This window comes from Natrix helvetica, assembly GCF_964273705.1.
Source record: "Natrix helvetica genome assembly, chromosome: 2".
Classification (NCBI taxonomy): Eukaryota; Metazoa; Chordata; class Lepidosauria; order Squamata; family Natricidae; genus Natrix; species Natrix helvetica.
In genome coordinates, this window is record NC_138552.1 from 262,836,659 (window position 1) to 262,852,592 (window position 15,934).

The 15,934-nt window shown below is 39.2% G+C and overlaps 1 long non-coding RNA gene across 1 annotated transcript in view; it reads right to left on the minus strand.

Annotated features, from left to right (window-relative positions):
* The window catches only part of LOC309387509, a 32,283-nt gene extending 16,815 nt beyond the window's left edge, over nt 1-15,468 (minus strand). Inside the window, exons 1-2 of the long non-coding RNA XR_014174603.1 lie at nt 15,374-15,468; nt 3,076-3,202 (exon numbers count right to left, since the gene is read on the minus strand). This is a non-coding gene — a long non-coding RNA (uncharacterized lncRNA). The remainder of the gene's footprint in view (nt 1-3,075; nt 3,203-15,373) is intronic.
* Nucleotides 15,469-15,934: the final 466 nt, after the last annotated feature.

Here is a 15,934-nt window from a genome sequence, read left to right on the forward strand (position 1 = left end):
TCACTTTTAGTTTTTATGTTATTTTTTCCTTATTTTTTACTTTTTCTGTTTTAATTCAATGTACTACTTATTGTTCTTAAAACTTTTAATAAAATATAAAAATTATATTTAAAAAAGGAAAGAGACAGAATTGCTGGTCTCCACTCTGCTTTCTGATCATTGTTTTTGCTTTTATGTTTTTCCAAAGGATGAGTATTTCCCTCATGAAATTCAAGTCCAGAATAAAAATGCAACTTTCATCTTAGGCCAAAGGCTACTTGGAAGAGCCATGGTTTGGCACGGTGCCTGAATCTATATAGCATCTCACTGAACAGACTTCCCCGAGGAATGCATTTCAGAGGATCAGTGCCCTACTATTGATAGAACCTCACCCAGTGACAGTATCCAGGGAAACATAATATGCTTTCTTCCATTCTGCATCATCACCACCAAAAGTCCCACTTTGGACACCAACAGCAACTCAGCATTCTGTGTCCTTGCTCCAAATAATTCAGCTATACTTTTGACTGAATAAAGGGGGGGGGAGCAAGGGAGAAGCACAGCCCTGGGCAAAAACCTACACTTGGCTTGTACAAAAACCTCCTCTTGAGCAGTCCACATTGGAATATTTTGGGTTGGTGCCCCATTAACATTTTTTCTTCTAAATATTCTTGTGCTTTTTTTGTAAATGTACAAAACTTGAAACCACCCCAAGCCTATTGATATTCTTCACTTTTTCTAAAGAGGGTGCTGTTTTATGTCATGCAAATCTATGCATGGAGATAAAATCTCATAATCTTATGTGTAAGATCCCCATGAGGGTTAACCAGGAGCAATCCTGATCTATTAGAGACTGGTGTAGGGCACTATCTCTCCAATTTGTCAATGCACATGGATGGTGACTTGAGAATAATTGATGAGAGATAACATCATTAGTTACTACCCTCTGGAAGTGGTTGCCAGCCAGTTATGACAGAACAAGAGGTAAAAGTGGGTGTAGCCTTAGAAAGCATCACCCTATGCTTTGGTCTATGTTTTTGTGTTTGTGTGAATTTATTGTAAAATTTACATTCTAGTTTTTGGTTTTGGATCATCTCTGGGGCTATATAATTTTAAAGCATAATTGACAGGTTAAAAATTCTCAAGCACATCCATGTATCCCCAGAAGTCCCTAGATCTTTTAGTTAAGTACTTCACACATTCTCTGAATGACCAGAAAATGAAAGAGTAAAGGCCAAGTTAAGAAGGCAAGGAAGAAATAATAAAGAAGAATCTGTTGTTGTTTTTTTAGTATAACTGCAGAAGACAGTGCTACACTCAATGGGCTTTTACCATAAAACATGAACGCTGAGGGAGAATAAAGGAGAAAAATCACCAGTAGGAATTCTAGGACCAAGGCTGTATAGACATGTTTAAAAATATATTCAGGAATTCATTAAATATATGTCTAATTAAACTTAAGATGCCTTACAAAGTACTGTATTTCAAGAAATTCCATATTCAAAAACTGACCAGATCTTCTGACTAGATCTACTTTGCTCCAGTAAATCTGCTGCATTATATCATTTGGACCAGTCCCTTAAATAGTACATAGAAGCTAGCCATGGTTATTTATTTATTTCCTCGCCTTGCTTTATATCCAATAGAAATGCCACTGGAGCTCCTGTCCCTTACCACACACTCATTTTGCATTGGTACTATTTAGTTCTGTGGATTTGGTTTTGCGGTTTTATGATTTCTGAAAAGCTTTCTGGACTCCATAGCAAAGGAGAGCTTCTTGGATTTGGATGAAATCTGCCTTGAGCAGGGAGGTTTGGCCTTTTCCTTCCGTGAATGAAGCTAAACTGTCAGACTATTTATGTTACAGTAGTGATTTAATAGTGGAGCTATGGAGGCCAGAGAACATGATAGGTTGACCAAAGTCATCCAAACATGGAAAGGTTAGGTTGAGGGTCTGGCCAGTTCTTTGCTCTTAATCCAAGAGCTTTATAGCTTCAACTTTTAAATAAGCCCCAGTGGTTTAATGTATAAAGGAAACCAGCTGGCATAAACATGACCCAACGCGAGTCTAAGATAACAGTTCACTTTTGGCCAGTTTTTATTGGGATGAGTAGTCAGAAGAGTATTTAAAGTCTTAAATTCACATAGACAGAAGTAAATACACTTGACCTAAGGCACTCCTCCAAAAGGTCAGGTTAGGTCAACTTAATTACATTATGACCCAATAAAAGCTAATGAAAGGTTTTACAAGATTCCATTAAAAGGTCTTCTTGTCTGTAATCATGTCTGGTACAAACCAAGAGTCTGAAGCGCTGTTCAACCCTTTCCAGTCAAGGAATTTAACACTCTTAATATGGTTTAAAAGGTGCTGGGTTCTTGGTTACACCCGACTTTAACCAAAGACAGTGTTTTCGAACATTTAAGCTGCTTTTACATCTTCCCCTGCAGAGCCCTTTGTAATAAACTACATTGTATTATTTATTTGGCTTTGGGTTTTTTTAATTTTCCCAAAAAAAACCATGTTGGAACTTTTATCACCCCACTATCTTTAAAAGCAGAAAAGAATAATTTAGAGTGAAGAACTTTCAGCTCAGAAACTGGGTAAAACCAGAAAGAAGTAGGGTTGTGGGGGAGGTGTAATCTAAATTCCTGCAGAATATTTATTTGCTCTTTTTATTATTAATTGCTAGCGTTCAGGTAATGAATGCAGTAGAAAATCTGAGACTTATAGGGAATCTCCTTCCCCCATTCTTAAAATAATACTATTTCCAGAGTGGTTTGAGATAAAAATAGCAGCTACTAATCAAAAGGGGTTTCCTACATGAAAAGAGCCAAATACCGTAGTTCCAAATTTTATGCAATCATATAATTTTAGAAGAGAAAAAGGGAGTTTATGGCATTATGCCCACCCCATTCCAAGGCCACCTCCATGCAGGTATCCAGAATAAAGCATCCCTGTCAGATGGGGCTGGACACACAATGAAATGGAGTTCATCTTCCTGGGAAATTGGTTCCATTCTCAAACAATTGTTGGTTAGGATTTTTCCCCTAACATTGAACCAGAATTTGCCTGCTAACTTAATTCTTCTGTCTTACTTTTGAAGATGATAGGAAGCAGGTCTTGGTGTTTTTTTTCTTCGGGACATTCTTTGAGATATTTGAAGAGGCTTTTCACATCCCTCGCCTATCAACATTTTCAGTAATGCACATCAGTACAACATTCCTGCAGAAGGGAAAGAAAGAGGCAAGTGAACTGAAGCTCCACCAGCACCAATAAAACAATCTGAAGCATTCTACAATGCTGGAAAAATTGTTACCTTGCAATTTATATGGGAATTCAAGTGGAATTCATGAAAGGTTAGATAAGGGAGATAGGGCAAGAGAAGATTTGGTTTCATAATCAGCCAGTGGCAATATTAACAGAGCTTCAAGAAATATAGAGTCAGTATAGGGATTGCACTAAGATTAGAGTGTGCATGCATGTGTGGGTACTCAAATCACACAAAATAATTTTCAGCCCTCTCCTTCTGCCCCTTCTTTTGAGTCCTTTCACAACTTAGAAACTAGAACTGACTCCCTGTGGCTTCCTTTTCCCATCACCCACCCTAAAAATCAAAATAGTAGGTCACAAATGAATAGAGAGCCAACAAAATGAATAGTCATGAGCCAATTTCAAGAGAAATCAGCTCATTACCATGCCAGGGGCTGATCAAACCAAATGCTCACAGATCTCTCTCCAGCAAGCAAGGTGCTGTAGGCTGCATGCATCCTTCTGCCATCAGGAAATCTCACAGTTTTAGAATTAAAAGAATCAAAATAAAAGTTGTGGTTGGCATCCGCAGTCCCTCTCTGTGTCTTTTTCTACCTGAGTTGGAACGCGCTATTGGTAATTACAAATTTAAGCAAGAAAAGGTGGCACAGAAAAGGCCTGTTCTGGTGCTCCTTCAACAGAAGTTTGAAATTAGATCTAGATACCCCAGAGACAATGCTTTGTTCATGACTAAATCTGCCTTTCCCCCAAAAAATAAAAGAAGCAAAATAAGAAATATGCCTTCTTTTAAGTTACTGATCTCACTGGTAGGTTATAGGGAAAGGCACAGTCACATGTCGAATCATCTAGCAGAATGGGACTGTAATAGTTTTATTTATTAATTCTTGGTTTTGCTCTTCACATCCATAAGATCTTTTTGTAAATCATAATCTGGATTTAGAATTGTTTCAAAAATAAATAGTAATAATGTTATTTACAGTAAGGGTGGGTAATATTTTTTAGATTAAAGGAGTCCAATGGAGGGTAGTATTCAAAAAAAATAGATCAAGTCAGGACAAAAATTACTAGATTTATTGAAAAGATGATGAGTCTAACCATAAGACAATCATTCCAAAAAGATTATTGGACAGGAAAGAATCTGTATACATACAAAGATGTACACTACACTGCTTTCTTACATTGACAGTTAGGGTATGACAAACTTAGTAGGTATGTGCGCACTTGGGCAGGATTGAAATTGACTGTTTTACAATTAAAGTAATAATGTGAAGTACTCCCTTTGTAAGATTAATTGATCCTTATCTGCATATATACCCAGACACCATTCTCTCACAAAAATTTCTTACACACATTGGATTCAATTGGATAAGCCTGCTTTCACAATAATAAGTCTGATCAAGTCCAATGGAGTCAGTAGGTCTTCATATCAAATAAGTATATTTCAGATTCTAATCCTGTTCAGTGCTACTGTTCCATCCGTGCATAGAGGGTAAGTATCTGCAATGGGCAGCTTCTCTATCCTTGGAGACTATTTAACAGTTGGAGGAACTTGGTTTTCCTGAAACATCATTTGTGAAACCGTCTATGGTTGGTACAATTTCTTTCAGACATTCACCATCTATTTGGGGAGAATGAATGACAAGAAAGAAAATCATCATTGGATTGATGCTGGCAGTTTCCCCTTCTTCCTCCTCTGTTTCAACTACTTGATTTCATTATTTGCATCTCCTTCCACCTTCAAGTCACTCTCCTTCAGTAGTGTCTTTCTCTGTTGCTATTTTCTCAGCAGCAAAAGAAGAGCAGGGCTGTGTACCTGCTTTAGTAGCTGATCATCTCTATTCTTGTTTACATTTCAACCATTTGTCCCAAAGGTGCTTCTTCAGGAGGCAACTGGACTTCTTGTCTTTTCTTTGAAGACATTTTGCTTCTCATCCAAGAAGCTTCTTCAGCTCTGACAGGATAGTGGAGAATAATCAGAGATGAAGAAGCTTCTTGGACAAGAAGCAAAATGTCTTCAAAGAAAAAACAAGAAGTCCAGTTGCCTCCTGAAAAAGCACCTTGGGACAACCATGGCCTGGATGACCGAGAATCTCTGCCGAATATCAACCACCTGTTTTTTAATTTGCTTCTAACTCAACTACTTTGACTCTCAACAATTGAAGTTATTACCATCATCCAGATGGCACCAAGAAAGGTATGTTTTATAGGAACAAAATCTTGTGTTGCCTGAAGTTTTAATATTTGAAAAACTCAAATCCAATGAGAATACATGTCCAATATGATTGGCAGAAGGGGAAGAATTTGAACATACAATTTAGTTTCATGTAGATTTTAACTTTAAAAAGGCAAATTAAAACACTATTCAAACAAATTGGATTTATAAATGACTCTGACTATGCTAGATTATTAGGGCTACATTTCATTTGGGATCTTTCCCTAGCAATCAGCACAATCATCCTCCAGCCTTCACAATATTTAACTGCTAACAACACACACAGATGCAAAAAGTGTAATCTTAAGAGGCACAAACTCAAAGAAATTCTATAATATGAGTTAAAAAGGTAAAGGTAAGGGTTTTGCCTGTACAATCTTGTCCAATTCTAGGTTGCAGTGTTCATCTCATCTCAATGAGGAAGCCAGTGTCATCAGAAGACACTTCTATGGTCATGTGGCTGGCAAGTCTATAACTTCCCAATGAAATGGTACCTATTTATCTATTTGCATTTGCATACTTTCAAAGTGCTAGATTGGTAGGAGTTGGAGCAAGAATGGGAGCTCACCCTGTCATGTGGTGCTTGGGTCTTGAACTGCCAACCTTCTGATTGACAAGCCCAGCATCTTAACCACTAGGCCACCATGCCCCACTGTGATACAGATTATTTTGTTTTAAATTAAGCAAAGTTAGAATTCTATGGCAGATATTTCACAATTTGACTGGTCCTTCAGGGATTATACCTTTCCAGCACAATCCCATTATTTAGAAGCCACGGTGGTGCAGTGGTTAGAATGCAGTATAGCAAGCTGCTTCTGCTCACAGCCAAGAATGTGACCTTGACCGATGTTGACTCAGCCTTCCAGCCTTCCCAGGCCAGTAAAATGTGGACCCAGAGTATTGGTCCAATATGCTAACACTTCAATCTACACAGAGTGCAGTAAAACACTATGTAGGGATATATAAGTCAAAGTGATATTGCTATTGTTTAAAAAACAAATATAATATTTTTAAAGAGTAAATCCCACCTAATATGTCGCCATATGAACTAGTTGCTGCTATTTTACCCCAAGGCAAGCTATTCTTTGGGCCTCTCTTGAACTTGCTGAAGGAAACAGTTGCCTCTTTGTACTGATCTTCTACAAGTTTGTAAAATGGGGATAAGAACACCTGCCTACCTCGCAGGAATGTGTAGGAGATGAAGATAAATTAAAATGACCACAAGGAGGCCTGCTCAGTGTTCAGTCACATATGCCTACCTTTATGTTTGTGCACATATATGCACATAAAATTGGCACTAACATCTTTGGCTGGATTAAAATCTTATTAACACTAATAGAAAACAGAGAGTGCACTTAAATTTCCAAACAGTGTTGCTTAAGAAAGCTTAGTGATTTCCTCAGCACACCTTTCAACTCCTCCAAATTGTTGCATATTAAGTTAATATATTCAGAAATAGGACTCAGATTCTTTACACTACAAAAATACCCTACTTTGAAAATCTGTCTGTATAGGAAATTATTCCAAACAAAAAGCCTGTTGTTTCCAGGAGAGAGAAAAAAGAGATGAAGGAAAAAATACCAATTCCCATCTGAAAATATGTAAACAAGAAAATAACACCAGCTTCCATTGTTAGCTTAGTTTTTCCGTTGCTTGGCTGTAGAGTGGTTCATACCCAATACCTTGTGATCAATTCATTTGTGCATTATTTATCACAGACTGCATTCTCACATACTGTTGGAACAAATATTCACAAATACTAAAAGTGTGGCTAGCATTCCAGCTGGGAAAGCAAAGCTCTCTATCTTCAAATTCAGATGAAATTAGGTGAAAGCTGTAGGCCAGCTAGTTTCCTTTGGTTGTTTGCTTTAATTGGGTGCAAAAGATCATTGTTGCATGCCATGTAATAGTAGAACTTGAAAGCATTTGGAACGATCCATATCAGCCTCCCATATTTGTTGCTGCTATATTTATATTGTATCTTTTCTTTGAATGATCAAGATGTCAGACTTATTAACTCTCCTTTAAGTGGGCCAGTTTAATCTACTACTTAAGGTAGTGACCTAGAAACCAGAAGACCATGAGGTCTAGTCCTATCTTAGGCATGAAAGCTGCCTAGGAGATTTGGGTTAGTTACTCTCTCTCCGCCCAATTCACCTTACAGAATTTCTGTTGTGGGGAAAATAGGAGAGCAAAGAAGCATTATGTATGTTTGCTGCCTTGCCTTCCTTACAAAGTAACAAAGTTAGAATAAAAATCAAATAAATAAATATAATTGTTTACAATACCTCTGTGAAATAAGTTTGGCTGAGGGCAAACTACTTGTACCTGCACCATCAAGCTCCCAAATCTAATAGCTTAACCACTTAAAGCATCTGTCTTTAGTGTAGCAGAACTAATTACATGGTAGCTAGCAAGAAAAATTCTTTTCTTTGAATAAGGGGATAACTTTTACCTGCTAGTCACAAGTATAAAAGCAACAAGAGTAAACTTCCAACAAATGTAAGTCTCCATTAAGTATGTATAAAATTGTAGTCTTAGAAAGGGATATAAGAGATATACCTTCAGAAGTAATTCCAGTGAAATATAGCCCAGCCTTATAGTCTTAAAATGAAGCTTTCCATGGATGCTTAGACTGTGGTCCTGTACCCATTTATCCAGGTGTAAGCCCTGCTGATTCATGACTTCTGTGTAGGAAATATAGCTTTGCAGTTCTGCAAAATATTCTCCTGGGTTTAATTTATAGGTAGAAGTTAACCATCAGTTTAATTGATGTAATTCTTTTGTTGCTGTTAAACTCCAAGATCTTTCTTAGAACTTTCAGGCGATTCCCTTGGTTACTGAAATTTCACCTCTGTTTTCTCTGCCTGCTGTTCTTTCCTCAATTGATTATATTTACAAACAACTGCTAAATAGTAAGTCTGATTGTATTTTAAAATTATATTTTTTTACAAAAAGTAATGTCAATCAGACAAAAGGACAAATTTTGAACATATTAAAATGATTTTTAAAAATAGTAAAAGCCAATTATTAACAATGCATACTTATAATTTGTTAGATCCACCCGAAGATAATTCCTTTAGTTGAAGCACTTAAAAAGAAAGCTGATTAAATAAAGCATCCAAGCTTTTTTCGATACAGTTTTCATCTTTTCCATTTTTTGCCCTAAAGGGCAGGTATTTCAGGTACGAAAACAATCAGTTTCTAAAACTCAAAATGTGTTGAAGTGTATGTACCAGTACATACTTACCTTATTTATGAGCCAACCTGATTTGCAACCATGTTGTATAAAAACATATTTTCATAAAGTGTTCTGTTAAACCTAACAAAAAAAAAAACGAGGCCGTTTTCAGCAAACACTAAAAAGTTAGCTATTCATCATGGATTGTTCCAACTGAGACCTAAATAAGGCAGACATCTGTCAGCAAAACAGATCAGCTCCCATTGGTGAATAGTGGACCATAAAGGAAGCTTATTTTAACATTTCCAGGATAATTGTCTTGCTTCTCTTTCCACAAATATGAGCACAGCCCTTTTCAAGAGGAGATGTCATAAGAAAAAGAGTGGTGGGTCAATAGCCGGTCCTCAAGGTCAGGAGCAGTAAACACCTGCTTGTTCTCACATAACATCTGCTTGGAGGAATAACAAAACAGGTAAGGCTTTTTTGACCCAACACAAGTCACAAACTCTTTCACAATTTGTACAAAAACCAGTGAAAGGAGGGACTTTTTTTTCCCTCTGCCAGGCCCCCAAAGGTCAAGTTTCATTCCCCTTCCCCAATATTGTACTTCTGAAAAGCCTAATTGGGACCTTCAAGAATCCCAGGTGACCATACACTGTTTGTGCCCTGTCACTAATTGAAAGCCAACAAAATGAGGCCTCAAAAAAAGTTGGTCTTAATAGAAGGAACCAGTCACCTTCTTTTCCCCATCTGTCTTCTTTATTTCCTCTCCATTATGCCTTTTTCTTCCAAAGCAATGAAATAACAGAGAGATCAATAGATATTCTGTCTCATTGCCTCATTCACTCACTCCCACACAAATACACTGTTTAATTTCCATTTGGGTGTAGTTCTGAAAGAAAAGAAATTCACTTGGCCTTTCCCTGTCCCACCCATCAGGAATAATTAATCAAAAGTAATTTTCACCCCTATAAAATAACTGTGTGCAAACCTGAGTGGTTATCTTTCACAGATCATACGTGAGAGTCGAATGATGACAGAGTGGCAATTGCACCATATATGCATGCGTGATGTCTTGCTATATTAGAATGAAACTGCTGCTCAAAGGGGTTAAAATTTGACCAGAAATGCAAGTGAATTTTTTTATGAAAATGTATGCATTTTGCAAAATGCAAATGTAGCAAGAAGACTACATTGTGCCTTGTGAATTTCGATAGCGAGTCTAATCTTGTTTATGGGATGCAAGAAACAAAATTCAAAAGTCTGTAGCCGAAGTTCACTCAAGCAGATACAGTTGTGTTGTAATATATTAATTTGGGGGCAACAAATCTTTTTCTATCAAAGCCTGTTTCCAAGGTTCCATGACATTGCACTCTGCTGTTATCAAGAAATAGAAGACAGAATAGAATTGTATAGATTAAAAGGTGACTTTGTGCATTTCCCAACAACTCCACATTAAATAGCAGTTGAGAAACTACTGGGAGAGCCTTTGCTAATCCAAATAGAACATTCTGGATTAAAAGAATCAAAGGCACTTTTATGTTACGCTCAGGGGTGTGTTCCAGCAGAGACTACTGCTGCTTTGCTCAGGGACACGGCCCGTGCATAGGCGCAGTACAACTAAAATTGTTCTGCGCATGCACAGAAGCAAAAAACAAGTTGGCGGTGCCTACAGCGCTGCTGGGAGAATTGGTTCAGGGGTGTGGCAGGCCTGGGTTGCTGCCGGTTCCAGCCACCCAGGCCACCAAGCTACTACTGGTTTGGCCGAACCGGTCCAAACTGGTAGAAACCCTCTACTGATTACGCTTCTAATATTAATGGTACCTCCAAACGTAAACCAATAAGGTTATTCCTTTGAAATGAAGAGTTGCCATTTTATATGGAAAAGGAAGGCTACCTAAACAACCATATTGATGTCTTTACTTTAAATTCATTATTCTAAGAATGCCATAATTCAAAACATGAGAACAATAGTTTTCTTTCTCACTGTTTTCCTTCATCTTGTGTTTCTCTCAGGTATAGTACCCTTGGACACATACAGAAGCTATTATTTAAGTTTGCATACAGCAGATATGGAGCAACATAATCTCTCCATGGGTTTGTCTGCTCAATTTCAGAATGAATAAGAGAATAGTTAATTTCCTATCCAGCCAATGTGGTGCTCAGACCCACAGCCTTGGCATCATTAACACTACATTCTGACTAACTGAGCCAGACAGCCTAGCTGGCCACTGAGCTAGCTGGCCAGCTGCCATCATTATGGCCACTTGCTAACAAGTAAACATTATTTGCTAGCAAAATACCCATTATGTTGGCAATAGGCCACAATCGAGTTTAAAAAAAACACAGTGCCTTTAATATGACACACTTAAGCCTCTTCCTAGTTCTCTCCATTTCAGTATTAATATGGGTGATTGCCTTTTGCACTTCCCTTGGTTTTGTTGCTGGTAGAATAGTATACTTCCATAGTTGCTTTGATTACCAATAGCCATGGGGTGGGTTCTGGCTTCTGTTACTGTTGGTTCACTCAGGGACGCGTTTCACATGCGCAAGCGCAGTAGTAAAAACAATTGCTTTTGTGCATGCGCAGAAGCAAAAAAGCAAGATGGCGCCGTCTACGGCACCACCGATAGAAATGGTTCAGGGGCGTGGCTAGCCAAGTTACTACCTACTCAGCCGAACTAGTCCGAACCGGTAGGAACCCACCTCTGCAATTGCCCCAGTGCAGAACACTGTGTCAGGACTGCAGCCATGCTGACTCCACTTCAGCATTATGAGTGGCAGGTTTCATCTGCCACTCAATTCTGTCCTAGCTGGTTATATTCAAGGCAGATCAACAGTTGGTGTAATGAGGTGCTAACTGACACTTGCAGGGGGAGTACCAGAAGATTTAAAGCTGCTTAGAATTGAGGCTGACTGTCTGATCTCAGCAGAACAAGAGGAGCCACCAGGAACTAACAGGGCTTCTATAGTCAAAAGGAAAGTGGTGATGCAAACCCTCCTGGTCTTTACACCAATTCTGATAGAGGAAGGAAATTCCTCATTAAACAATATTAAGCTAATTTGTACTGACCATACATGAGTAGAATAAAAACACTGATGGTCGGGATTTGAATTATGTATTATAGATACGCAACTTTGTGCCACTGATTATAGTGATCATGATGATGATTTTACTTCATCTATCTAGCATGTATTATGACAATTGCTGGCCTGAGGCTGCCTTGGTCAACTCAAGGCAGCAAACGTATATCCTACCTCCTATTATCCTCATAACAATAACCCTGCGAGATGCATTGGGCTAAGAGAGAGTGACTGTCACAAAATCACCCAATCAGCTTTCATGTCTAAAACTGGACTAGAGCTCAGTCTCCTGGTCCCTAGACCAGAACTTTATCCAGTTAAGGTTAATTGGCAAGAAATTCAGGATATACAAAAAGATAGCAACATGGTGTATAAATCATTTGTGGAACTCACTGCCATAAGATACAGCAATCGCCATTGGCACCAAAAGCAAAATAAGAAGAAGTCACAGTTACCAGTTGTCACTATAGTAGCATGTTGTTTATGTTCTTCTAAATACATCCATGGGAAGAAGCAGTAGAAGAAAGAAGAAATTCATGGAAAGTAGAAGAAAGCTTTATTGAGCATGTATCATATTGTGGCAGTTGCTGGCTTGGGGATTTGAGGACTTAGGAAGAAGATAATGGATGTGTGCAGAGAGAGTGATAATGTCAGTTAGGTAGCTTATTAGAGTCGGCCATGTCTTACAGTTGTCAAGTGTGGTGCGCAGAAGCAGATTGGGGTTACTGCCAACTAGTAGTTAGGCTGGGATATCATTGCAAGGTTGGTAAGATTACATACATACATACATACATACATACATACATACATACATACATACATACATACATATTCTGGGAGTAGGATGGCAGGATGTAGGGGAGGATCAATTATGAAAATAGGGCAGGCAGTAACATCTTGGTTGTGGCCGGCAGAGAAAAATAAGACTGGCATCTGGGTGTGGGTTGACTATAAGGAAAGTGGTGTATATGCTTGAAACCAAATCCTCAAGATTGTCCTCATCTATCTGGATGGGATACTCAATTTGGCATGTATCATGCCAAAGGAAAATTTTCCTCTCTCAGACATGGGCTGACTTGAGTTTCAAGAGTGAGCTCAGCCATGAATTCACAGCATTGGGACAGAATAGATGCTGTTAGCTGGGAAGACTTAATGGTTTGCAGAGGCACTACATGGCAGGTAACTTGATATGAGAATGTAAAATGTCAAAGAGGGAAATCCTTTGAGCCCCACCTAACCAGAGAGAGCTGAAACATTCTCAACTACTCTGGGTCTCTCAAATTTTATGAGGAATGTGAATAAAGAATGGAGAACAGCATTGTTGCATTTCTAAACTGCTCAATAATCAAAGTGAAGAAAAAATATCAGTTTAGTTTAAGTTAGGAATTATATTTTATATGTATTATTCATGGGCCATTAAACCCATTCCTTTTTGATGCAAGGATGCACAACAGTTGTACCTTGAATATGTGGCCTGCTTGCCCTACAAAGGAAAATGAAGAACAGCAATATCACTTAGATTTATATACTGCTTCACAGTGTTTTACTGCCCGCTTTAAGTGTTTTATAGAATCAGCATATTGCCCCCAAAATTTTGAGTCCTCCTTTGACCCAACCTCAGAAGGCTGAGTCAACATTGAGCCAATGAGAATCGAACTGCCAAACTACTGGCAGTCAGCAGAATTAGCCTGCAATACTGCATTCTAACCACTGTGCCACCACAGCTCTGGGTATTATCGCCATAGTTACATGTTGTTTTTACTTATCTGGAGACTCATGGCACAGTGTAAATTTTGTTTATCTACTTTCTACTTATATATTAATCCATACATACTGGTGTATCCACAGTGGGACTTTGATTGCATAACCATTGCTCCCATCTTTACGTTTTTAACATCCATCTCTGGGCATGAGCTGTGATGATGCAGTGGTTAGAATGCCTTACTGCATGCTACTTCTGCTGACTGCCGGCTGCCAGCAGTTTGGCAGTTCAAGTCTCATGGGCTCAAAGTTGACTCAGCCTTCCGTCCTTCCAAGATCAGTACAACGAAGACCCATATTGTTTGGGGCAATCTGCTGAACACTGTAAACTGCTTAGAGAGGGCTGTAAAGCACTGTGAAACAGTGTATAAGTCTAAGTGCTAATGTTAAGTAACTACCTAAATCAAAGATTAGCTGCCCAGACAGGAAGCCCACTGCGCAAAGTACTTTGTACTGTATAACGGCTTTAAAATGTACTTCCTCTCCACTTTTATAACTTCAAACTTCATACTCAGATTGATTCTCTTCTCAAAACTCCTGATATTCCCCATCAGAGTGCTGCCACCACATCCAGTTCATATTATGAAAACAAGAGTTCTTATTTTGAGAACTTCTTAACTGTTCTGAGAATCCTCCTTTGCCAAGTCCTTTTTAAAACCTCTAGATGAGATGAGTGACACATAAATGTAATAAACTAACAAATGTCTCTGTTATAATATTTTTCCACATGTTCCACAAATTTAATTCTTCTAGAAGAAACCCATTTATTTCTTTGACCTGCTTTGAATTGGTTGTGTATATTTCATCTTTCATAGATCTCTAGTTAGACCTTCAAATACTTGTAAGAATCAAGCAGCTACAAATCAATACATACATGTAGTGATATTCACTACACAGTGCCTCAGTTAACAACAGCGGTCCCAACCCAACTTCTACTTAAAAACTTTTCATAAAAAAGAGCTTACCAACTTCTAAAGCAAACTGTTCCACTATCAAAGAGGTATCATCAGGAAGCTTTTCCAAATATTTACTTTTGTGTTGTGTCAACAAAGCAACAAAAATGTATGTCGCCTCTTTCAAGTACATGTTAATTCTCCAAATATTTAGAAACAGCTCTCTGATTGTCATATAATAAAGACTGAGAGGATACTCTTAGGTCAAAGAACAGTGATGGCGAACCTATGGCACGCGTGCCACAGGTGGAACGTGGAGCCATTTGTCAGGGCACGCGAGGCACTGCCTGTCAGCTGTCTCCAGTCCCCTAATCATCTTTGTTGCTCTTCTCTGCACTCTTTCTAGAGTCACCCTTTTTTTAAGCCATTTTTCGCGAAAAGAGCCTCCCCGCCCCCCCCCCCCGGAGACCCTCCGGAGGCTTCATGAACTTCCCTGAAGCCTCTGGAGCGCAAAAAAACGGCCCTACGGGCAAACCGGAACTTTGGGAACAGACTTCCGGTTTGCTCGGAGGTTCGTTTTGACTGCTCCGGAGGCTTCAGGGAAGCATCCTGAAGGTCCCTGAAGCCTCCGGAGGGCTTCTGGGGGGGCAGGGGAGGCTGTTTCCGCCCTCCCCAGGCTCCTATAAAGCCTCTGGAGCCTGGAGAGGGCAAAAAAAGCATGTAAAAATGGGGGGTCGCGCCTGTAGTGCACGCATGCGCCCTGGGGGGGTATCGCACATTGCATTATGGGTGCAGCATGCCTGCACACTACCCCCCTGTGCTCCCCCCATTTATGGCACGCGAGCCAAAAAAGGTTCGCCCTCACTGTCATAGAAGATACAGAAAACTTGTTTTTAATATTAAGACCATTGGTCCATTCAAATCAATATTGCCTGCACTAATTGGAATTACTCTTTCACATTTTAGGCAAAAAAAGAAAAGAAAAATGGCACCATTCTGGATGAGAAGCAGCATGGAAGAACAGGTGGAAATTCCTTGAAGGAGACAGTGAGACTTGGCTGAGGTTGATAGACTCCTAAGAGGCAAGCCACTGCTGAATCTAGTTCTATACCACTTCCTGTCACATAAACCCAGGCCTCTGAAACTGACTGAACCAACAGGGGGCAACCAACTCTGTTCACAAATAACCATCACACAGATGGTTTCTATTAACAATGGTTGACTGGAGAAAGGCTGTAGGATGAGTTGGGGGGGGTTGCCCTCTGGCTTGCTTTCAGCCACTGTCTTCACCCTTTCAGGCTGGAAAGCATGCAGAGGCTGCTATTCAGAGACAACACTTGAGCCTCTCCCAGGTGTCTTCATTTTACTTAGGCTTGCAGATCAAGTCTCCTCTGACATGTCTCAGCTGGCCCGCCTCACCAGACATGCCAATCAATTAACAAAGGGAATGTTTCTTTGTATTCTTCCCAGACCGGAACCATTTTAGCCTGCTGTGGTTTTTCTTTGTCCAAGAGGATTCCAGTCAATTATGCTACATTTTCCAAGATGATTTA